This window comes from Cherax quadricarinatus, chromosome 9 (assembly GCF_038502225.1).
Source record: "Cherax quadricarinatus isolate ZL_2023a chromosome 9, ASM3850222v1, whole genome shotgun sequence".
NCBI classification, from domain to species: Eukaryota; Metazoa; Arthropoda; class Malacostraca; order Decapoda; family Parastacidae; genus Cherax; species Cherax quadricarinatus.
The window spans coordinates 5126905-5152673 of record NC_091300.1 but is presented as its reverse complement, the minus strand read 5'-3'; the positions used below and the strand labels follow the sequence as shown (position 1 = coordinate 5152673).

Genomic DNA, 25769 nt, shown 5'->3' with positions numbered 1-25769 from the left:
TGAGGGGTGTATGAGGGGTCTGTGAGGGATGTATGAGGGGTCTGTGAGGGATGTATGAGGGGTCTGTGAGGGATGTATGAGGGGTCTGTGAGGAGTATATGAGGGAGGGGTGTATGAGTCTGTGAAGGATGCATGAAGGAGGGGTCTGTGAGGGATGTATGAGGGAGGAGTCTGTGAGGGGTGTATGAGAGGGTGTATGAAGGTCTGTGAAGGATGTACGAGGGAGGGGTCTGTGAGGGGTGTACGAGGATGGGGTGAATAAGGTGGGGGGTGTGAGGTGGTGCATGAGACGTCAGTGAGGAGAGGGGGATGCCTGAGGGAAGGGGTTGTATGAGGTGAGGGGGGGCACAAAGTATGAGTCACGAGCAGACAAACAGCCACAAGGCTGTCATCAACGCCAGACTTAACACAGCCAAGGGCCACAAACTTTCCTCTCTTCTGCGTATGTACTGATGACGCAGGTATGAGGCAAGTAGCCTATGGTGGCTGTTGTGTAAGGTGGGCGTGATGCAACGTAAGCGTAGTGTATGGTGGGCGTTGTGTATGGTGGGCGTGGTGTTCAGGTGAAGGTTCACAACTCCAGCTGATGTTCACATAGGTAAGCTCAATATTTCAGTACGGAATGAGGATGATGGTGATACACAGCTAGAATATACTAGGAACGATGACCCTCCCCCTCTCCCTCTCTATCCCTCCCCCTCTCTCTCCCTCCCTCTTCCCCGCGACCCGGTCTCCGACCAAACCTGGTTTATATCCTGGTCTATACCATCCAAGGAGTCACGCAGACTAGCATCCAACCAGTCTAAAACACACACACACACACACACACACACACACACACACACACACACACACACACACACACACACACACACACACACGTACATTATCGCTTCCTGTTGAGAATAAGATAAACCACAAATAGGCGAGTACACACATCAGGACCATATTGGAGTATGCCGCAACAGTCTACAACCCTCACCTGGCCAAGCACGTCAAGAAATTAGAGAAAGTGCAAAGGTTTGCAACGAGACGATGTCCCGGAGTTAAGGGGCATGTCCTATGAGGAGAGGTTAAGGGAAATCGACCTGACGACAGTTGAGGACAGGAGGGGACATGATAACATATAAAATGCTGAGAGTAATCGACAAGGTGGATAGGGACAGGATGTTTCAGAGATGGGACACACCAACAAGGGGTCACAGTTGGAAGTTGAAGACTCAGATGAATCACAAAGATGTTAGAAAGTATTTCTTTAGTCACAGAGTTGGCAGAAGTGGAACAGCCTGGAAAGGGAGGTGGTGGAGGCAGGATCCATACATAGCTTTAAGAAGAGGTATGATAAAAGCTCCCCGAGCATAGAGGGAGTGACCTAGTAGCGACCAGTAAAGAGGCGAGGCCAGGAGCTATCACTCGACCACTGCAACCACAATTAGCTGAGTACACAAAATGTTCTTAATTTATGCTCATGCTCAACAGGAAGCAATAATATATTACCTTAGTATCATGTGATGCGTAAATCTGGTGATAATTACCACGTCAAGCCGAGTGAATCCCTTGACCAAGTATCGAATCAACTGAGAAGCCAAAATTTCGAATCAACTGAGAAGCCAAAATTTCGAATCAACTGAGAAGCCAAAATTTCGAATCAACTGAGAAGCCAAAATTTCGAATCAACTGAGAAGCCAAAATTTCGAATCAACTGAGAAGCCAAAATTTCGAATCAACTGAGAAGCCAAAATTTCGAATCAACTGAAGCCAAGCCAAAATTTCGAATCAACTGAGAAGCCAAAATTTCGAATCAACTGAGAAGCCAAAATTTCGAATCAACTGAGAAGCCAAAATTTCGAATCAACTGAGAAGCCAAAATTTCGAATCAACTGAGAAGCCAAAATTTCGAATCAACCGAGAAGCCAAAATTTCGAATCAACCGAGAAGCCAAAATTTCGAATCAACCGAGAAGCCAAAATTTCGAATCAACCGAGAAGCCAAAATTTCGAATCAACCGAGAAGCCAAAATTTCGAATCAACCGAGAAGCCAAAATTTCGAATCAACTGAGAAGCCAAAATTTCGAATCAACTGAGAAGCCAAAATTTCGAATCAACTGACAAGCCAAAATTTCGAATCAACTGAGAAGCCAAAATTTCGAATCAACTGACAAGCCAAAATTTCGAATCAACTGACAAGCCAAAATTTCGAATCAACTGACAAGCCAAAATTTCGAATCAACTGAGAAGCCAAAGTAACAAATACATGATGATGTTTAATGTAAAAATATTTCGTGATAAAAACGACTTACAAATTGAAATTAGGCATTATGTACAATACATATGAAGGCATAGAAGAATATCTTCGAAAAAAAAAAAAAAACCTGGGCTACCTAAAACACACACACACACAGGACAACAGAATGAGAATATCCTCCACTAATGATAAAAGTAAAAGATTTCCAACAGTGTATATTGATAAAGAGAAACTAAAACATCACAATTCAAATGATCCTCTGACCTACATCATCCCCACCCATCCTTCAGGTAATGTGTTCCTCCACCTCCAGGACTCAAGTCCGGCTAGCCGGATATATGTAAAGACCTAGAACATGCACCTGTACCATCATTTCCCCACCTACAATACATTATAAAGCTCAGATTAGCGCAACAATATAAATGTGCTGACAAAAAGAAGACAGTAAGAGGAGCCGACAGCCACACAAGAACAGCCAGACTGGAATTCTTGGACTCACAAACAGGAAAAACAAAAAAGTATATTTAAATTACGAGGGAAATGGAGAAAAAGGCAAAAGGAAAAAAAAAATTTTTTTGGTTCAAGTAATTGTATACAGTTGAAATGTACTCTGGAAATCTTCCAGATGTTCTATAACCAAAGATAATTTAAAAAATGTTTGTTAGGTTACAAACGGCACATCACGAATGTACAATTACACAAAGTAAATGTTTAACTGTGTGTATTTTCAGAAATATCTGACACAAATTCTGGGATAAGTTGCTTGAGAGAGAGAGAGAGAGAGAGAGAGAGAGAGAGAGAGAGAGAGAGGAGAGAGAGAGAGGAGAGAGAGAGGAGTTGTATGTCTCATAACAATAAAAATGCTTTCAAATGAGCTGATGTAGGTAACAGCTCTTAGCTTGTCAATAAAGTTAGGAATCCTTAACCTGTAAATAGCTTGTCAATAAAGCTAGGGATCCTTAACCTTGTCAAACCATGTGTAGAGGAGAGAGAGAGGAGAGGGGAGAGAGAGAGAGAGAGGAGAGAGAGAGGAGAGAGAGAGAGAGAGGAGAGAGGAGAGAGAGAGAGAGAGAGAGAGAGAGGAGAGAGAGAGAGGAGAGAGAGAGAGAGAGAGAGAGAGAGAGAGAGAGAGAGAGAGAGAGAGAGAGAGAGAGAGAGAGAGAGAGAGAGAGAGAGAGAGAGAGAGAGAGAGAGAGAGAGAGAGAGAGAGAGAGAGAGAGAGAGAGAGACTCTAGTCAACACTGTTTTGACTAACATATCTGTATATATCAACTTCACCGAGATGTTGTCACTAAAATATTTAAGAAAACTAACACTGCGATATTCTAGTCGCCTTCTTGAAATGCACTAATATGTAGTCAGATGACGCAGCTATCTTGTTAAACATGGGTAATTAACTCTCACATATACAAACTCTTCTTAAAAATATATATTACATCAATGCTATGCAAGTTATAATGAAGAAAAGTCTGGAAATTACGGCAAAAAACATCTGTGCTTTATCATCAAAATTTACCAATAAGAGAATAACAGAGTTTATGACATTACAGTTTTATAGGATAAGAGGTAAACACAGCCAAGGGAAGAAAATCTTAGTCACGTTACGCAAATTGATATACAAAACTTAAATAACATAACTATCGCAGTAAATCTTAGCAAATTCACTAGAGTACAGAAGCTGCCTGCAGGGGATTACCAGGCGAGCTTGCAAGCAGCCCGCATGCGTCACCAGCGTTCATATTCGTCCCCGCCATGGGCTATTCTCGGAAGCTAACTCCAGACTCTTCAAGGATCAACTATTTTCTACACTAAGAACCCTGGCTACATAAACTCGATGATTCACATGAAATGGGAAAAAAATGTACATTGTCTTTATTTCACACTCTGCTTGTCTTGATTTTTTTTTTTTGAGGGGGGGGGGGAACCGCAGCAGCAATGCACTGGTAACATATTCTGAACCAATGCTGAACATTTTTGAAGGCCGTTCCAGGCAGCGAAACTACAAAGCCGAACACTGCTTGGCCAGTAGTGAGTGAAAGGTCCTCTATCCTTCTGCCCCATACTATATATCAATTGCACACGACACCCTAGCATTCAGACCAAGATTGAATTCTAGATTTAGACTGAGGTCGGGAAGTTTAAGCTTGAACTAAGGGGTCAGTAGACTAACCAGGAGGCGGGTATCTGGTCTTGTATTCACGTGTTACACAATGTGCTCAATATTTACTTGAACTGCTTGGCCAAGTTGGGTGATAATGTATAATTTACAGCGTACACTAATGAGTTTTGCAAAAGCCGTCGTTGTTTTGTCACAACAAACTGCCGGGATTTTTAGAATGTAAATTTTATAATGTAAAATGTTTCGTGCAATGCAATCTCTGTAATTTTGGGCACATAGGGAAAAAAAATAAGCATTTTTGTTAATAAAATACCTAACCGAACCAAACCTAACCTAGTATTTAACTCAAAATCTAGGTTAAGTTAACGTTAGATTGAGTTGGGTGCTTTGGAGGGCTTAACCATATTTTTTTCTTTTACCACAGGCACAAAATACATCTCCATTGCACAAGTCACTTAATATTGTTGAGCTTACATAATAACCCACATTTACCCGAGCAGCTAAAATAAATACTGACCCACAATGTGTTCTTGACCTCTGTTTCACAGCTTTTCATTTACACAACCTCGACTCGTGAGCCTAATCGCAGTCCAAGAGCCCTTAGTCGACCCTAAAGTCATCCCTTGCCAGCCCATTTCTGTGAAACCCGCGTGGAAGGCATTCCCAGTCCTGGGTTTCTCGAAAAAGGGGTGGTGGTGGGAAAAAGTTTTTTTTTTTTTCCTTCGGGTGAAGGGGAAGGACTTTCCAGACACGAATCTTAGTCATACGATGACCTGCTTACTGGAGCTTATAGCTATTCGGTGAAGGTCTTCCGCTAGCTTATCGCTCCATAAAGCATATATTCACCACATTATAAGATGTACTTATATTACAAGAAGAATAATGTTGATAGCGGAGTGCTTGTATAAGGAAGAGTCCCGTGATCTGCCCTTCTGGAAAGACGTTACTGCAGGACTTCAAGATTATTAAACTTCTTGATAGTTTGTACGGAAGACATTAAGTTCAACAACTTAACAGAGTTTATCAAGAGATATCAGTAGCATCAGTACAATGTCTAGTGTAGCACAATAATCATTCAAAGAGTCTAGGACTAAAGCAAGGCAGATTACAAATGCTGATCGAGGACAGAGTTCAGGACTTTAAAAGAAAGCACACTGTTGTCTCACAGCTGGACGAACAACTTTCCCACGAGCAGGAAACATCACATTTATTAGTGTAGCACAAAGGGAAGGCAAGTCACAGTATAGCACCACGACAGATATACACACAGCATAGAACCACGACAGACACACAGTATAACACAACCACATACAAAGTACAGCACCACGACAGTGTGTGTAGCACGGGGAGTCTTCTCCACTGAGTCGTGTACAGTCCCTTTAAAAAACAAGCCGCAAGGTTAACGTCCGGGACCTTACTCCAACCTTACTCCAGTCTCCCTTCCTCCAACCCTACTCCATTCTCCCTTCCTCCAACCCTACTCCATTCTCCCTTCCTCCAACCCTACTCCATTCTCCCTTCCTCCAACCCTACTCCATTCTCCCTTCCTCCAACCCTACTCCATTTTCCCTTCCTCCAACCCTACTCCATTCTCCCTTCCTCCAACCCTACTCCATTCTCCCTTCCTCCAACCCTACTCCATTCTCCCTTCCTCCAACCCTACTCCATTCTCCCTTCCTCCAACCCTACTCCATTCTCCCTTCCTCCAACCCTACTCCATTCTCCCTTCCTCCAACCCTACTCCATTCTCCCTTCCTCCAACCCTACTCCATTCTCCCTTCCTCCAACCCTACTCCATTCTCCCTTTTTCCAACCCTACTCCATTCTCTCTTCCTCCAACCCTACTCCATTCTCTCTTCCTCCAACCCTACTCCATTCTCTCTTCCTCCAACCCTACTCCATTCTCTCTTCCTCCAACCGTATTCCACTGTCCCTTGCTTCAACCCTACACCATTCTCCTCTCCTCTATCCCTGCACCATTCTCTCCTTTATCCCTGCACCATTCTCCTCTCCTGACTTCTTATGGTTATCCCTGGTAATTTACACACACGTTACTATGTATGATAATTGTAAAACACCTAAATCTGTGTAACTGTACTTATGTATAACTGGACCTAAATAAACTTACAGTCCCTCCATCACCCTCCCCATCACCCTCACTGCCTCCATCACCCTGACTCCCTTCATCACCCTTCCCCTCACCCACACTGCCTCCTCATTCACCCACATACAACTGTCTCTTCTTCACTACTCTTTTATAGTATCCATATCCCTCTACTCCCACCTCTTTCCTCTATGTATGATTTCTCTTGCCCTCGCTTTGGTATGATGAAGATTACCTTCAAAAATGCCAATTCTCCTGCGTATGTGATAGGCTTTCCTAAGAGATAAGAAGTCCCAAGTGACTAACTCCAGCTCAGCTGGAACGAAACCTTGGAAGCTTCTGTAGCTGATGAACCTTTCCTGGAATACTTGATGGTATCCCCATTGCTCTGCTAAAGTTTTCCTAACTCAGGCTGACAGATTTCAACACCTTGTATGAACCCCATGAACAGGGTAGCCGCACACTGCCGATGTATCTAATTTTAACAGCTTCCTCCCTCCTCATGTTCTTCAGTGCCTCTTCCCTCATCCTAGTGGCCTCCAGTGACTTCCCTTATCCTAGTGGCCTCCAGTAACTTACTTCATCCTAGTGGCCTCCAGTGACTTGCTTCATCCTAGTGGCCTCCAGTGATTTCCCTCATCCTAGTGGCCTCCAGTGACTTCCCTCATCCTAGTGGCCTCCAGTGACCTCCCTCATCCTCGCTCCCTCCAATGCCTCCTCCATCTAGCCCACCTCTCCGCTGTTTTTCCCAACCCTTGACATGGAAGATAATGGAATGACCCTTAACCCAAATGTCAACTCATTTGTGTCAACATGACACAAGTTTATTACAAACGACACGAAAAACAGACCATAAAGGGAGGGACTCTCAAAACCGACGTTTCGAACAATACCAAGAACACTATTTACAAGTCATAAAACTCATTTTAAACGTAGGAGAATAAAATTAAAGAATTTATTAAACTATTTTCAGAAGTGAAAGGTACAAAAGAGATAATTTAGTCTATTTTTAAAAAGTTCAAGAGAAAGGCAGAACTATTTTTAACTTTCATCAACAGAGAGAGCAAACACAGATCCGTGTTACACTTTCCTCCGCTAACTAATTCAAACTTCGTTAAACTTATCCATTTTTAACTATTTCCAATTAGATTAAAACGAAAAAAGTGGCGCAAATCCCTACTTAATGCGACCCCCAACCAAGCAAGGCAGAGACGCCACACCTCACCTTTGACGCCACGACTGTGACAAGACCACACTTCACCGTTGATGCCACGACAGTGACAAGACCACACCTCACCGTTGACGCCACGACAGAACAAGACCACACCACACCGATGACGCCAAGGCAGAGACGCCACGACAGTGACAAGACCACACTTCACCGTTGATGACACAACAGTAACAAGACCACACCTCACCGTTGACGCCACGACAGAACAAGACCACACCACACCGATGACGCCAAGGCAGAGACGCCACGACAGTGACAAGACCACACCTCACCGTTGACGCCACGACAATGACAAGACCACACCTCACCGCTGACCCCATGGCAGAGACGCCACGACAGTGACAAGACCACACCTCACCGCTGACGCCATGGCAGAGACGCCAAGACAGTGACAAGACCACACCTCACCGTTGACGTCACGAGTGACAAGACCACACCTTACCATTGACGCCACGACAGTGACAAGACCACACCTCACCAATGACGACACGACAGTGACAAGACTACACCACACTGATGACACCACAACAGTGACAAGACTACACCACACCGATGACACAACAGTGACAGAAAGGACCCCACCACACCGATGCTACCACGACAGTGACATTGGAAGACACCTCAACAGTGAATGAAAGGACACCATTACTGCTGACGCCACAACAGTAACAGAATACACCATCACACCGTTGACGTCACAACACTGACAGAAGATACCGTCACAAGACCAGGTCAACAAGAGACCAACACAAAACCAGGTCAACAAGAGACCATTACAAGACCAGGTCAACAAGAGACCATCACAAGACCAGGTCAACAAGAGACCAACACAAGACCAGGTCAACAAGAGACCATCACAAGACCAGGTCAACAAGAGACCATCACAAGACCAGGTCAACAAGAGACCATCACAAGACCAGGTCAACAAGAGACCATCACAAGACCAGGTCAACAAGAGACCATCACAAGACCAGGTCAACAAGAGACCATCACAAGACCAGGTCAACAAGAGACCATCACAAGACCAGGTCAACAAGAGACCATCACAAAACCAGGTCAACAAGAGACCATCACAAAACCAGGTCAACAAGAGACCATCACAAAACCAGGTCAACAAGAGACCATCACAAGACCAGGTCAACAAGACTCACAAGACCAGGTCAACAAGAGACCATCACAAGACCAGGTCAGCAAGAGACCATCACAAGACCAGGTCAACAAGAGACCATCACAAGACCAGGTCAACACGAGACCATCACAAAACCAGGTCAACACGAGACCATCACAAGACCAGGTCAACACGAGACCATCACAAGACCAGGCCAACACGAGACCATCACAAGACCAGGTCAACAAAAGACCATCACAAGACCAGGTCAACAAGAGACCATCACAAGACCAGGTCTACACGAGACCATCGCAAGACCAGGTCTACACGAGACCATCACAAGACCAGGTCTACACGAGACCATCACAAGACCAGGTCAACAAGAGACCATCACAAGACCAAGTCAACACGAGACCATCACAAAACCAGGTCAACAAGAGACCATCACAAGACCAGGTCAACAAGAGACCATCACAAGACCAGGTCTACACGAGACCATCACAAGACCAGGTCTACACGAGACCATCACAAGACCAGGTCTACACGAGACCATCACAAGACCAGGTCAACACAAGACCAGGTCAACAAGAGACCATCACAAGACCAGGTCAACAAGAGACCATCACAAGACCAGGCCAACACGAGACCATCACAAGACCAGGTCAACAAGAGACCATCACAAGACCAGGTCAACAAGAGACCATCACAAGACCAGGTCTACACGAGACCATCACAAGACCAGGTCTACACGAGACCATCACAAGACCAGGTCTACACGAGACCATCACAAGACCAGGTCAACAAGAGACCATCACAAGACCAGGTCAACAAGAGACCATCACAAGACCAGGTCAACACAAGACCAGGTCAACAAGAGACCATCACAAGACCAGGTCAACACGAGACCATCACAAGACCAGGTCAACAAGGGCTCTCCCGGCACAATATATTTACTCTTCACAACAAGGTAGTGTGTCTGAGGGGTAAACCGGGGTGCATGACGGTGACATTGATCCCTCTGAGTGAGGCCATGGCCCTCTAGTGCATGAATGCCGCATCTTGATACTATATTCGTTTACTGAAGGGACAATTACAGTGTCGGCTGCCATGCATGACTTAAGGCTCCTCAGAAGAGAGCACACGGAGAGTGTCGGAGTTTCCGAACCACTGTTACAAGATCATGCGACAACAATTGTCCTAGCGCGCGCGTACACGCACACGCACACGCACACACACGCACACGCACACACGCTATAAAAAGCTATACTTTTCTTTTAATATTGCGACCACACGCGAGGAGGAGCGCATATGTTTGCGTGCTTGTTTGTCAATGGGGTTTGAGGCAGCCCTCACCAGGCACTTTACGGGTGAGGGCCTAAAGTAAAAGCCCGCAGTGCAGTCAATAGTGAAGGCGATGAAAAGATAAAATGCTGGCGAACAAGAAGGACCCAGCGGAACACACGCGGAGAGAGGCGTGGCCGCCCTGGACCTCCATCCCCTCCCCCCAACACCCCGGCTCGCTCTCTGCCACTCTCTCTCTCCATCTCTCTCTTTCTCTCCCCCTCTCTCACATCGATTTTTCGGATCCAGACAGAAACGAATCGATATCGCTGTCCTACTATTGGACAGTATCTCGTTCATCTGTCTTCGATGTGTCAAGTACTAGGCAGAGCAACAGTATGACCCAGACTCCTAGAAGAGCTAGTGAGGAGAGAGTAGCCATGACAGTGCCGGCACTAGTGCCTGCCAGACAGGGCAGTCCCACGCCCACGCCGCCTCAACACCCTAACTTGACACCAACGCCAAAACCCTATTAAGACATCAATATACGCGAGCATTCAAGAGAATGTTCGGCTTCACTAAGACAGGCTTGGAAGTAATAAATTACAAGGGAACTATTGTTAGCACCATCAATATGTTAGGCATCACAAGAGAGCACACTGCCTAGGCAGTATGTTACCGGCATTATAATGACCTCCCAATCCTGTCCCTCCCCCAACGTTTATCAACCAAGTTAACTTTTCAGCGTTCAACTACGGTTCTTTCCCCAGCGTTCACCAACCATATCTCTTCCTCCAGCGTTCAACTACGGTGCTTTTCCCAGCGTCCATCAGCCACGGCTCCCACAATATTCACCGCCGTAACAAGACTATGTACAACTATCTTCAGGGCCCCTCAAATCTTTCTTGTTGCTCGAGGCGAGGATACATCTGGCTCCATCGTTCCCATGAGGAATCTAGCTTACTGTTGCTAACCGATTACACACAGTGGGATGGTGTTGTGGGGGTAAAAGACGGCTACAGCTGAACGCAGCAACAGCACCACCACCACTCACCAGCCAGCGTTCTACTAGACTGAGGGTTCCTCGACACAGGATCGGGAGGGCAGGCATGAGTGGGCCGCCCAGCCGGGGATGTCGGCAGTTTGGTATCAGTTAGGGGGAGGGGGGAAAGAAGAGGAGGATGGAGCAGAAAGGAATCTTGATGACGTCAACTGGTAGGACCACAGTTGCCTTTCTGACGTCAGTGTCACCCGTCATTACCCTACCATCGTTACTCCAAACTTTAAACAAAAATCTAAAACTTCCTTCCCTAGGTTATACAATTCTCTTGACACCCCCCCCCCCCCCACACAAACAACACGACACACACAACACAACACACACAACACAACACACACAACACAACACACAACACACACAACACAACACACACAACACAACACACACAACACAACACACACAACACAACACACACAACACAACACACACAACACAACACACACAACACAACACACACAACACAACACACACAACACAACACACACAACACAACACACACAACACACACAACACACACAACACACACAACACACACACACTTAAATGAGTACACTTCCACCCAGTTCGAGTGTGTCACTTCGATGTCACGCTCCTTTCGACGCCAAACACAACTAGAAAGCCGCCGGTCGTTCTGGCCTCCTCTACGACACAAGGTGGGCATGAAATACTTTATCTAGGTGCTACGCAGAGACAGCAGTGGATGGCTGTGCCCGAGTAGAAACACGGACCGCACCGGAAGAATCACCGGAACACGGAGTGGCGGCGGCAACACACTATACGAGGTACACACACACGCAGCAGCAGCGGCGGCGGCGGCCCGGAGCGTACTGAGGGCGGCCGTGTACAGCACTGCTCCCCTCGCTATGACTGGGGAGGGGAGGGGAGGGGAAACCCAGAGTCCTCCCAGCTACCGCCCACAACCAACCACAGTCAGCCAGCCGCCCAATCACCCAGTCATCCATCCAACTAGCTACCAGTCAGCAAATCCTTCAGGCATCTATCAGCCAGTCGGCCCCCGGGCCCGTCAGACAATAAGCCCGCCCGCCCGCCCGCCTGCCTGCCCGCCTGTCAGCCTGCTAGCCAGCCCGCCAGCCCACCCTCCTGCTAAACCTACCACCCAGTCACACCGCCCAACCACCCATCTTCCAGTAAGACCATCCGCCTGCCTGCCACACATGCTACCTGTCCATCCACTCTTCGGCAAATCAGCAAACCCATCAGGCAGGTCATCCGCCAACCCGTGAACCAGTCAGTCCGCCCGTGTGCCAGCCGGGCCACCCACTCAGAGAGCCCTCAGTTCTTTCAAAACGCCATCCATCCATACTCACAGCCTGAAGACCTGAGACTGAAGATTATTTTGGAGATCACCCCCGCGGCGCGGTCCCAAACCAGGTCTTCTGGTTGTTGACCTGGTCAACCAAACTGATGGGGCTAGCCTCACGCAGTTCAAAGTACTACCACAGCTCAAGTAAGTCAAGAACACACTTGAGGACATTACTAAGTTTCTTGAAGATAGCTAGAGGCCTGTTGGTAATTCCCTTTATTCATAAAGGGAGGGTGTTGAAAAGTCTCGGTCCCTTTACACTTATTAATCTCACTGTACTCACCGCCACCTTGCTATTCACTGGAGGCATTTTGCAATCTGTCCAGCCTCTTGCTTTCGTGGGGAGAGATTTCAGTATGAAGATTTAGACTGATCCCTCTTAAAATTTTCCAGGAGTAAATTATACTGTATCTTTCTCGCCTACCTTCAAAAAAGCATAATTCAAGTGATTTAAGCCACCTAGCCTCCCGTTTTCACAGCTATCCACACATCTAACCAAAAAACACAACCATCTATCCAAACACCATCTATCCAAACATCGACCCTACAATCCATCCAAACATCAACCTTGCCAGCTATATAGCTGGCAAGGTTGCAAAAATATGCAACATGACAAAAAACACGCTTGCAAAAATATCTTATTAAGAAAACACGCTTTTGTTTATAAATTAACATAGAAATTTCGGTAAAAACAGCAATTAAGACATGAAATATTTTTTAAAATTGTTTTAGGTTTAGGGAAATTCGTTTTGAGGGATGAGATGACATATCAGATGAGGAACAGATTCAAAGATCATTTATGGCCTGGAGGTTACCTGGATACCTGGAGGTTATACATTAATGTATACATTAATGGAACGCCTCAAAGTCTTGAGTATGTAGTCAGTGGAGCGGGGAGCGAGAGAGAGAGAGAGAGAGAGAGAGAGAGAGAGAGAGAGAGAGAGAGAGAGAGAGAGAGAGAGAGAGAGAGAGGATATATTATACAATAATCGTGAACAAGCGATACAACATGCAAAACAGCCACACCCCCGAGGTTGTTTTGCATGATAATATATACCTGAAAAGTACTTAAGGTTCTGCTCCCAATTCTGCACAATGCCATATTGGATTAAGAAATATGTGTGTAAAATAAACTCCGTGAAAGGCATGGGCGCCGTGGGCACAATAAGAGAACACTATCTGGCCAGATCTCAAAAACACTGCTGGAACAAGTGTAGAAATCTTTAAGAGGAAACGACACAATTTCTTCCGCTAAGTACAGGATCAACCAGGCTGTGACAGATATGTGAGCCAGTGGGACGCCAGCAGCAACACCCTGGTTGACCAGGCAAGCACCAGACAAGCCTGGCCCAGGGCCGGGCTGCGGGAATAATAAAACATCCCATCAAAGATATATCAGAGGTAATGATGTGATTGTTTACTCAAAGCCAGAGCTTCAATTCAGGCTGCTGCTATTGACGGCTTCCCTGAGGTCATCCTCCACAAAGAGCCGAGCATAAAATTTAATTTTAATGGATAAAAAAGGGAGAGAATCCATGCTTACATAGGTACGTTGTGGGAAATGCTGAAAGTCTTATGGCCACAATGGCAACCAAGAGTTATGACTGCCTCATCTGTGACAAGAATTTAGTCAGTGGAAGTTACAAGAGCATCCCGAGTAGCTGAGTCATTGACAGAATCTGCATATTCGTCTTGCTTCATGGGCAGAGCGCCGCCACGATGGTGCTGCTGCTACACTACCCGACACGCGCACTCTATATGCTTTTATATGAGCACATGTTAGTGCACATTAAGTAAATTGAGCACTTTGTTTAAGCAAATTACAGTACACACACACATACATATATATATATATATATATATAAATTAATATATATATATATATATATATATATATATATATATATATATATATATATATATATATATATATATATATATATATATATATATATATGTCGTGCCGAATATGTAAAACTGGTCACTTAGCAAGAACTCATTTAAAATTAAGTCCTTCCTGAAATTTTCTTTTATACGTTTAAAGATATATTTTTTTCATTAATGTTAATGCAAAAATGTTTAATTTTGCACCAAAAGAATCTTAGAAAACTTACCTAACCTTATTCTAACAAGAACAATTTATTTTAGCCTAACCCAACTAAATATATTTTAGATTTGCTTACAGTAATTTACTACTAAACAAACAGTGAAATATATTTTTTTCGTTAGGTTCAGAATGATTTTGGCGAATTTATTGCATACACAAATTTTCACTTGTCCTATATGGCAAGATGAACGTTGCTATTTAAGCCAAGATCGCAAGTTCTGCCTATTCGGCACGACATATATATATATATATATATATATATATATATATATATATATATATATATATATATATATATATATATATATATATATATAATGTGTGTGTGTGTGTGTGTGTGTGTGTGTGTGTGTGTGTGTGTGTGTGTGTGTGTGTGTGTGTGTGTGTGTGTGTGTGTGTGTGTGTGTGTGTGTGTGTGTGTGTGTGTGTGCGCGCGCGCGCGCGCGCGTGTATCTCGTGCCGAATAGGTAAAACTTGCAATTTTGGCTTATATAATAACGCTCTTCTTGCTGAATAAGACAAGCGAAAATTTGTGTATGAAATAATTTCGCAAAAATCATTCTAAAACTAACGAAAAAAATATATTTAAGTGTGTTTGTTTATTATTAACTTATTGTAAACTTATCTAAAACGTATTTAGTTGGATTAGGCTAAATTAAATTGCGCTGGTTATAATGTTAGGTAAGTTTTCTAAGGTGCTTTTGGTACAAAATTATTAATTTTTACATTAATATAAATGAAAAAAATATATCTTTAATCATATAAGAGAAAATTTTAGAAAGAACTTAATTTTTAATTAGTTCTTGCTAATTGACCAATTTTACACAGTGTAAAACTAAATTATAATACACACAGTATATAATTAGATTATAGAACACACTATGATAAATTATAATACACACAGTGTATGAGTCAAGATTTATTGGTTCATCAAAATAAACAACCATCGTTCCAGGCCAATCGGATTAAGAAAATTTATTCTAGTGTTTAGATGTTTTCTGAGGTTCAAGTAGGAATCACAACTCTTTAATCTAATTTTAAATAGACCTAGTCCAAAAAAAAAAAATACTTGATACAAGTTGAATTTGGATTTTTATCCCTTAATTAATTTAATATGCTAAGCTTATGAGATTATGTCTTATATTTTTCCATAACTCATTGTCAAAAAAAAAAAATTAGATTTTTATTAATGTTAATATTTTATGTTAGTATTTTACTCTTGAAAAGTTTAATTTGATAATTAACCTTTTATTAAAACAAAATAAAAACGTGATATTTTTCTATTCAACAATTTGTGTAATTTACAATTCACAATGTGCGAATGTGTTAAATCATCCATACAATGATACTTACACACTAACTTGTCACCAGGAAACTGGATCACTACCTCCTGAAATTGCCAGATCAACTGGGTTGTCATGGGTGTGCAGATCTACTGGCAGCACACCGACAGTCTAGTTGATCAACTGAGAAGCATAGTCTGAGGTTGGGCTACGAGAATACAAAGTTTTAAGATTGGTCGAAGGTACATCCATACTGTGTAGTGTGGATATTATGCAAAGAATTCAAAAGAATAAAAAAATGAACAAGAGGTTGTAGAGCTGTAACTCAGAGTGTGGCGGTGCTGGTTGAGAATTTAGAAAGAATGGATCTGAATACAATGACCAAATCAGAGAACGAAAGGAGGGATTGTTTTTCAATTCAATTCAGGTTTATTCTCTATAAGCGTTACAAGGTTTTGGGTATTGTGTGGTTTACATGTTATAAAATACTAATTACAGAGGGGGCCACTAGGACACCTAGCATGGCTAGGCATTTCGGGCAGACTTAGATTAATTCTTAACATTAAATCCTTACAGATTATGGTATTAAGGCTAAGTGACCCAGGAAGAGTTGGAGGGAAGTAGTGTGGGAGGTTTTAAGTAGTAGTGGGATGATAGGCTGTTGGAGAATCTGCAAGGGATTCTGTGAAACCGGTTAGCTGCACTTGAGTACTAGAGGTAGAAGAATAGGATGGGGATGTCGGAGATCAGGGCGTCACAAACTGTGATGTCCTTGCACTTCTGGCATCCTCTACTAGGTCGTCCTACAGCAGGAGAGAAGAGGAAACTAACTACAGTAGAGAACAACCAAGTGAAACTGAAAGAAATCCTAGCTTCAGAGATATGGTGAACCAAGTCAGGCAATTCAACATTAAGGGGCAGACTCAGCTAGGTATTCGTGCAACAAACTAAATCATCATATGATAACAATACAAATCACCACCACTGTTTCATCAATACAATTCAACACTGGAGGTATCAACACGTGACAGTATCTTTGCAGTGTTAGTAGTAAGGGAAGTTGTCGTCCAGGGTTGCAGGACTTGAAGGAAACGTTACAATAGCAAGAAAACATGTAATGGAAAGTAAAGAACGCAGGTGTGCCAACTGGATAAGCTATTCGAGAAAAATAATATCTAGGGGGATGTTGATGGGAATGGGGAGGGGGGATCGCAGAAATGCGATTATGACAATGGACGAGTACAGGGACCAGGAGCGCCTGCAAAGAACCACTGCACTCACTACACTGCTGGACGGAGGTGTAAAAGTCGTCGTGCTGAAGATATAGATGTCGTCACTTAAGAACGCTATCGCCACTTTCAGCCGTCGTCGACACACATTTACCGGTGTTAACAGGTCTGAGGTGAGGCAAGACCGAGGCGCCCAGGACCAGTATGGGGAGGAAGATGACGGAGAACGGCGGGTGACACCAACAATACCAGAATGACTATTATTCACAGATTACATTTCCGGGAAGTGTGTAGAGCGTGGCAGCGTCTCGGCCTCCACCAACACAGCCTCTTAAACTTTCTGCCACACCACCAAACACTCCCAACTCAAAATCAACACTGCAAAACAAACCACTTCAGAGTGAAATACTGCCCCGAGTTTTGGCTTTAAATCCCCTATTCATTCCACACTGAAAACGAGTAACCGAAGTATATCTATGCTCTTGTAGCTACGAACACTGACGCTCTACCCCTCTGTAGCTACAAACACTAAAGTTCTCCCTCTGTAGCTACAAACGCTAAAGTTCTCCCTCTGTAGCTACAAACGCTGAAGCTCTCCCTCTGTAGCTACAAACACTGAAGCCCTCCCGCTGTAACTACAAACACTGAACCCCTCCCGCTGTAACTACAAACACTGAACCCCTCCCGCTGTAACTACAAACACTGAAGCTCTCCCGCTGTAGCTACAAATACTGAAGCCCTCCCGCTGTAACTACAAACACTGAAGCTCTCCCGCTGTAGCTACAAACACTGAAGCTCTCCCGCTGTAGCTACAAACACTGAAGCTCTCCCGCTGTAGCTACAAACACTGAAGCTCTCCCGCTGTAGCTACAAACACTGAAGCTCTCCCGCTGTAGCTACAAACACTGAAGCTCTCCCGCTGTAGCTACAAACACTGAAGCTCTCCCGCTGTAGCTACAAACACTGAAGCTCTCCCGCTGTAGCTACAAACACTGAAGCTCTCCCGCTGTAGCTACAAACACTGAAGCTCTCCCGCTGTAGCTACAAACACTGAAGCTCTCCCGCTGTAGCTACAAACACTGAAGCTCTCCCGCTGTAGCTACAAACACTGAAGCTCTCCCGCTGTAGCTACAAACACTGAAGCTCTCCCGCTGTAGCTACAAACACTGAAGCTCTCCCGCTGTAGCTACAAACACTGAAACTCTCCCTCTGTAGCTACAAACACTGAAGCTCTCCCGCTGTAGCTACAAACACTGAAGCTCTCCCTCTGTAGCTACAAACACTGAAGCTCTCCCTCTGTAGCTACAAACACTGAAGCTCTCCCTCTGTAGCTACAAACACAGAAGCTCTCCCTCTGTAGCTACAAACACTGAAGCTCTCCCTCTGTAGCTACAAACACTGAAGCTCTCCCTCTGTAGCTACAAACACTGAAGCTCTCCCTCTGTAGCTACAAAGACTGAAGCTCTCTCGCTGTAACTACAAACACTGAAGCTCTCCCTCTGTAGCTACAAACGCTAAAGTTCTCCCTCTGTAGCTACAAACGCTGAAGCTCTCCCTCTGTAGCTACAAACACTGAAGCTCTCCCTCTGTAGCTACAAACACTGAAGCTCTCCCGCTGTAACTACAAACACTGAAGCTCTCCCGCTGTAGCTACAAATACTGAAGCCCTCCCGCTGTAGCTACAAACACTGAAGCTCTCCCGCTGTAGCTACAAACACTGAAGCTCTCCCGCTGTAGCTACAAACACTGAAGCTCTCCCGCTGTAGCTACAAACACTGAAGCTCTCCCTCTGTAGCTACAAACACTGAAGCTCTCCCGCTGTAGCTACAAACACTGAAGCTCTCCCGCTGTAGCTACAAACACTGAAGCTCTCCCGCTGTAGCTACAAACACTGAAGCTCTCCCGCTGTAACTACAAACACTGAAGCTCTCCCGCTGTAACTACACTGAAGCTCTCCCGCTGTAGCTACAAACACTGAAGCTCTCCCGCTGTAGCTACAAACACTGAAGCTCTCCCGCTGTAGCCACAAACACTGAAGCTCTCCCGCTGTAGCTACAAACACTGAAGCTCTCCCGCTGTAACTACAAACACTGAAGCTCTCCCGCTGTAGCTACAAACACTGAAGCTCTCCCGCTGTAGCCACAAACACTGAAGCTCTCCCGCTGTAGCTACAAACACTGAAGCTCTCCCGCTGTAGCTACAAACACTGAAGCTCTCCCGCTGTAGCTACAAACACTGAAGCTCTCCCGCTGTAGCTACAAACACTGAAGCTCTCCCGCTGTAACTACAAACACTGAAGCTCTCCCGCTGTAGCTACAAACACTGAAGCTCTCCCGCTGTAACTACAAACACTGAAGCTCTCCCGCTGTAGCCACAAACACTGAAGCTCTCCCGCTGTAGCTACAAACACTGAAGCTCTCCCGCTGTAGCTACAAACACTGAAGCTCTCCCGCTGTAGCTACAAACACTGAAGCTCTCCCGCTGTAGCCACAAACACTGAAGCTCTCCCGCTGTAGCCACAAACACTGAAGCTCTCCCGCTGTAGCTACAAACACTGAAGCTCTCCCGCTGTAGCTACAAACACTGAAGCTCTCCCGCTGTAGCTACAAACACTGAAGCTCTCCCGCTGTAGCTACAAACACTGAAGCTCTCCCGCTGTAGCTACAAACACTGAAGCTCTCCCGCTGTAGCTACAAACACTGAAGCTCTCCCGCTGTAGCCACAAACACTGAAGCTCTCCCGCTGTAGCTACAAACACTGAAGCTCTCCCGCTGTAGCTACAAACACTGAAGCTCTCCCGCTGTAGCTACAAACACTGAAGCTCTCCCGCTGTAGCTACAAACACTGAAGCTCTCCCGCTGTAGCTACAAACACTGAAGCTCTCCCGCTGTAGCTACAAACACTGAAGCTCTCCCGCTGTAGCTACAAACACTGAAGCTCTCCCGCTGTAGCTACAAACACTGAAGCTCTCCCGCTGTAGCTACAAACACTGAAGCTCTCCCGCTGTAGCTACAAACACTGAAGCTCTCCCGCTGTAGCTACAAACACTGAAGCTCTCCCGCTGTGACTACAAACACTGAAGCTCTCCCGCTGTAGCTACAAACACTGAAGCTCTCCCGCTGTAGCTACAAACACTGAAGCTCTCCCGCTGTAGCTACAAACACTGAAGCTCTCCCGCTGTAGCTACAAACACTGAAGCTCTCCCGCTGTAGCTACAAACACTGAAGCTCTCCCGCTGTAGCTACAAACACTGAAGCTCTCCCGCTGTAGCTACAAACACTGAAGCTCTCCCGCTGTAGCTACAAACACTGAAGCTCTCCCGCTGTAGCTACAAACACTGAAGCTCTCCCGCTGTAGCTACAAACACTGAAGCTCTCCCGCTGTAACTACAAACACTGAAGCTCTCCCGCTGTAACTACAAACACTGAAGCTCTCCCGCTGTAGCTACAAACACTGAAGCTCTCCCGCTGTAGCTACAAACACTGAAGCTCTCCCGCTGTAGCCACAAACACTGAAGCTCTCCCGCTGTAGCTACAAACACTGAAGCTCTCCCGCTGTAACTACAAACACTGAAGCTCTCCCGCTGTAGCTACAAACACTGAAGCTCTCCCGCTGTAGCCACAAACACTGAAGCTCTCCCGCTGTAGCTACAAACACTGAAGCTCTCCCGCTGTAGCTACAAACACTGAAGCTCTCCCGCTGTAGCTACAAACACTGAAGCTCTCCCGCTGTAGCTACAAACACTGAAGCTCTCCCGCTGTAGCTACAAACACTGAAGCTCTCCCGCTGTAGCTACAAACACTGAAGCTCTCCCGCTGTAGCCACAAACACTGAAGCTCTCCCGCTGTAGCTACAAACACTGAAGCTCTCCCGCTGTAGCTACAAACACTGAAGCTCTCCCGCTGTAGCTACAAACACTGAAGCTCTCCCGCTGTAGCTACAAACACTGAAGCTCTCCCGCTGTAGCTACAAACACTGAAGCTCTCCCGCTGTAGCTACAAACACTGAAGCTCTCCCGCTGTAGCTACAAACACTGAAGCTCTCCCGCTGTAGCTACAAACACTGAAGCTCTCCCGCTGTAGCTACAAACACTGAAGCTCTCCCGCTGTAGCTACAAACACTGAAGCTCTCCCGCTGTAGCTACAAACACTGAAGCTCTCCCGCTGTGACTACAAACACTGAAGCTCTCCCGCTGTAGCTACAAACACTGAAGCTCTCCCGCTGTAGCTACAAACACTGAAGCTCTCCCGCTGTAGCTACAAACACTGAAGCTCTCCCGCTGTAGCTACAAACACTGAAGCTCTCCCGCTGTAGCTACAAACACTGAAGCTCTCCCGCTGTAGCTACAAACACTGAAGCTCTCCCGCTGTAGCTACAAACACTGAAGCTCTCCCGCTGTAGCTACAAACACTGAAGCTCTCCCGCTGTAGCTACAAACACTGAAGCTCTCCCGCTGTAGCTACAAACACTGAAGCTCTCCCGCTGTAGCTACAAACACTGAAGCTCTCCCGCTGTGACTACAAACACTGAAGCTCTCCCGCTGTAGCTACAAACACTGAAGCTCTCCCGCTGTAGCTACAAACACTGAAGCTCTCCCGCTGTAGCTACAAACACTGAAGCTCTCCCGCTGTAGCTACAAACACTGAAGCTCTCCCGCTGTAGCTACAAACACTGAAGCTCTCCCGCTGTAGCTACAAACACTGAAGCTCTCCCGCTGTAGCTACAAACACTGAAGCTCTCCCGCTGTAGCTACAAACACTGAGGACATGACATTACGTGTAGATACATTACTTAGGACAGTACACCAATGGAGCTGTGCTCTTGCGGCAACAAATACTTTAGAGGACACCACTAGCATAACTCTGTTCAACTAAAACCTCTGTGAAGCGCACACCAAACAAAACACGAAGTTTGATAACCTACAGAAAGTTAGCCACCAGCACCAGACTGATACCAGAAAAAAACGTGAAAAAAGAGTGAGCGAATATAGCAGATACTGGAGACCATGGGCAGGGAAGAAAGACAAGGAGGAACTGGAACGAGTGGCACTAGATCATGGGATATGGATGACACATATATAAAGTCAACACCCGAATGAGCTATAGAGGAACTCGACAAAACAAAAACTGTTTTGCATCATGAAGATAGTAACGAAGTAGAGCGAAGTAGGAAATGACGAGTTAGTCATTAGTGTTTGTCCAAGCAACACACGGGTCGTGTTCCAGGCGGTCACCTGCACTCCCAACAAAATATAATCCAACTAAGAGGACGACGCAAAAAAAATCGAAGAGTCTGGAAATTCATCACGCTGGGTGAAATACATTCTTATATTATGAACAATTTTTTTTTATATAATAAATGTTTGAGTTGTTTAAAGTATTATAATTGATGTTATTATTATGACCATTATCATTATTACTGTCTGATGAATTCTGAACTTCAAAAAAATTGCTAACTCAATTATTAACTCTCAAGAGAGGGTGAGAGGTTCTAAATAATCATATGGTATAATTTTTATGAATATATTTTATTTATTAAAAGGTTAAAAAAAATGGAGCGTGTGTGTAGAGATAATGGGCCACGTTAATGGTTCTTCACCCAAACATTGCCTCATCAAACACTAGCTGATTTATCTAAGGTCAAGTTCCTTCCTTTGTTCTTTGGTATACATTGACACAGGGTGGGAAGGGATCAGTCCCTGGACACACTGTCTGCCTCTGTAATCCTTGGGCTGCCACCCGTATGATGGGTATGGGAGTGACTACCACCCACAGGATGGGGTGTACACCACCATCATGGCTGGGGTGAGCACCACCATCGTGGATGGGGTGTGCACCACCACCGTGGCTGGGGTGTGCACCACCACCGTGGCTGGGGTGTGCACCACCATTATGGCTGGGGTGAGCACCATCATCAGGGCTGGAGTGAGCACCACCATCAGGGCTGGAGTGAGCACCACCACCGTGGCTGGAGTGTGTATCACCACCGTAGCTGGAGTGAGCACCACCACCGTGGCTGGGGTGTGCACCACCACCGTGGCTGGGGTGTGCACCACCACCGTGGCTGGGGTGTGCACCACCACCGTGGCTGGGGTGTGCACCACCACCGTGGCTGGGGTGTGCACCACCACCGTGGCTGGGGTGTGCACCACCACCGTGGCTGGGGTGTGCACCACCACCGTGGCTGGGGTGTGCACCACCACCGTGGCTGGGGTGTGCACCACCACCGTGGCTGGGGTGTGCACCACCACCGTGGCTGGGGTGTGCACCACCACCGTGGCTGGGGTGTGCACCACCACCGTGGCTGGGGTGTGCACCACCACCGTGGCTGGGGTGTGCACCACCACCGTGGCTGGGGTGTGCACCACCACCGTGGCTGGGGTGTGCACCACCACCGTGGCTGGGGTGTGCACCACCACCGTGGCTGGGGTGTGCACCACCACCGTGGCTGGGGTGTGCACCACCACCGTGGCTGGGGTGTGCACCACCACCGTGGCTGGGGTGTGCACCACCACCGTGGCTGGGGTGTGCACCACCACCGTGGCTGGGGTGTGCACCACCACCGTGGCTGGGGTGTGCACCACCACCGTGGCTGGGGTGTGCACCACCACCGTGGCTGGGGTGTGCACCACCACCGTGGCTGGGGTGTGCACCACCACCGTGGCTGGGGTGTGCACCACCACCGTGGCTGGGGTGTGCACCACCACCGTGGCTGGGGTGTGCACCACCACCGTGGCTGGGGTGTGCACCACCACCGTGGCTGGGGTGTGCACCACCACCGTGGCTGGGGTGTGCACCACCACCGTGGCTGGGGTGTGCACCACCACCGTGGCTGGGGTGTGCACCACCACCGTGGCTGGGGTGTGCACCACCACCGTGGCTGGGGTGTGCACCACCACCGTGGCTGGGGTGTGCACCACCACCGTGGCTGGGGTGTGCACCACCACCATGGCTGGGGTGTGCACCACCACCATGGCTGGGGTGTGCACCACCACCATGGCTGGGGTGTGCACCACCATGAGGAATTCTTCCGCTTGGTCGCTGTCGGAGCGGCATTTGCTGGAGTTCCGTTCACGGCCGGTGTACTCGACTACATCCCCCCCCCCGCAACCACCACCCCGCACCCTCCCCCGCGCACGCACGCACGCACGCACGCACGCACGCACGCACACACACACACACACACACACACACACACACACACACCATAACTAGCCATAAGAAACTGAGTTTAAAATTTCGATTAGTATTCACATACACACGCATGACTATGCTCAATTTCGTCAAAACACAAAACTGTTTTAGCTATAAAAAAAAAAAGCAGCAATTTTTCAGAATTATTTTTTTGTTAGATATAGCGGGACGGTGGAGGGCATCCCAGGATGACAGGTGAAGTGCAGCGAGGTACATGAACCACGCAGGCATGATAACACTAAGCATGATGAAGCGAGACTGACACTCGAATGAATGATATAAATGACGAACAGATGAGAATAACGAACGACAGAATAATTACCGAGTGACTGGCTAGTGAACGGATGAAGGAACAGAGAAGAGTCGGTAACCGAATAATGGAACGGAGAATAAAAAGAGAGATGACGAATATATATATTATTATTATTTTTTTTTTTATTATCACACCGGCCGATTCCCACCAAGGCAGGGTGGCCCGAAAAAGAAAAACTTTCACCATCATTCACTCCATCACTGTCTTGCCAGAAGGGTGCTTTACACTACAGTTTTTAAACTGCAACATTAACACCCCTCCTTCAGAGTGCAGGCACTGTACTTCCCATCTCCAGGACTCAAGTCCGGCCTGCCGGTTTCCCTGAATCCCTTCATAAATGTTACTTTGCTCACACTCCAACAGCACGTCAAGTATTAAAAACCATTTGTCTCCATTCACTCCTATCAAACACGCTCACGCATGCCTGCTGGAAGTCCAAGCCCCTCGCACACAAAACCTCCTTTACCCCCTCCCTCCAACCCTTCCTAGGCCGACCCCTACCCCGCCTTCCTTCCACTACAGACTGATACACTCTTGAAGTCATTCTGTTTCGCTCCATTCTCTCTACATGTCCGAACCACCTCAACAACCCTTCCTCAGCCCTCTGGACAACAGTTTTGGTAATCCCGCACCTCCTCCTAACTTCCAAACTACGAATTCTCTGCATTATATTCACACCACACATTGCCCTCAGACATGACATCTCCACTGCCTCCAGCCTTCTCCTCGCTGCAACATTCATCACCCACGCTTCACACCCATATAAGAGCGTTGGTAAAACTATACTCTCATACATTCCCCTCTTTGCCTCCAAGGACAAAGTTCTTTGTCTCCACAGACTCCTAAGTGCACCACTCACTCTTTTTCCCTCATCAATTCTATGATTCACCTCATCTTTCATAGACCCATCCGCTGACACGTCCACTCCCAAATATCTGAATACGTTCACCTCCTCCATACTCTCTCCCTCCAATCTGATATTCAATCTTTCATCACCTAATCTTTTTGTTATCCTCATAACCTTACTCTTTCCTGTATTCACCTTTAATTTTCTTCTTTTGCACACCCTACCAAATTCATCCACCAATCTCTGCAACTTCTCTTCAGAATCTCCCAAGAGCACAGTGTCATCAGCAAAGAGCAGCTGTGACAACTCCCACTTTGTGTGTGAT

The 25769-nt window shown here is 46.3% G+C and overlaps 1 protein-coding gene across 29 annotated transcripts in view; it reads right to left on the bottom strand.

Annotated features, from left to right (window-relative positions):
* LOC128686186 (nucleolar protein dao-5) overlaps nucleotides 1–25769 on the bottom strand; it is a 1503768-nt gene that overhangs the window by 445701 nt on the left and 1032298 nt on the right. For 2 of the 29 annotated variants that reach the window (XM_053772992.2, XM_053772996.2), the window contains exon 1: nucleotides 11817–11970. The exons of 21 other annotated variants lie outside the window; for them this stretch is intronic. The gene's annotated coding sequence lies outside the window, so the exon portion shown is untranslated. Of the gene's footprint in view, nucleotides 1–11052; nucleotides 11138–11816; nucleotides 11972–25769 lie in introns of those variants that run through there. 6 more of the 29 variants (XM_053772981.2, XM_070083176.1, XM_053772985.1 and 3 more) reach the window with 6 other exon arrangements.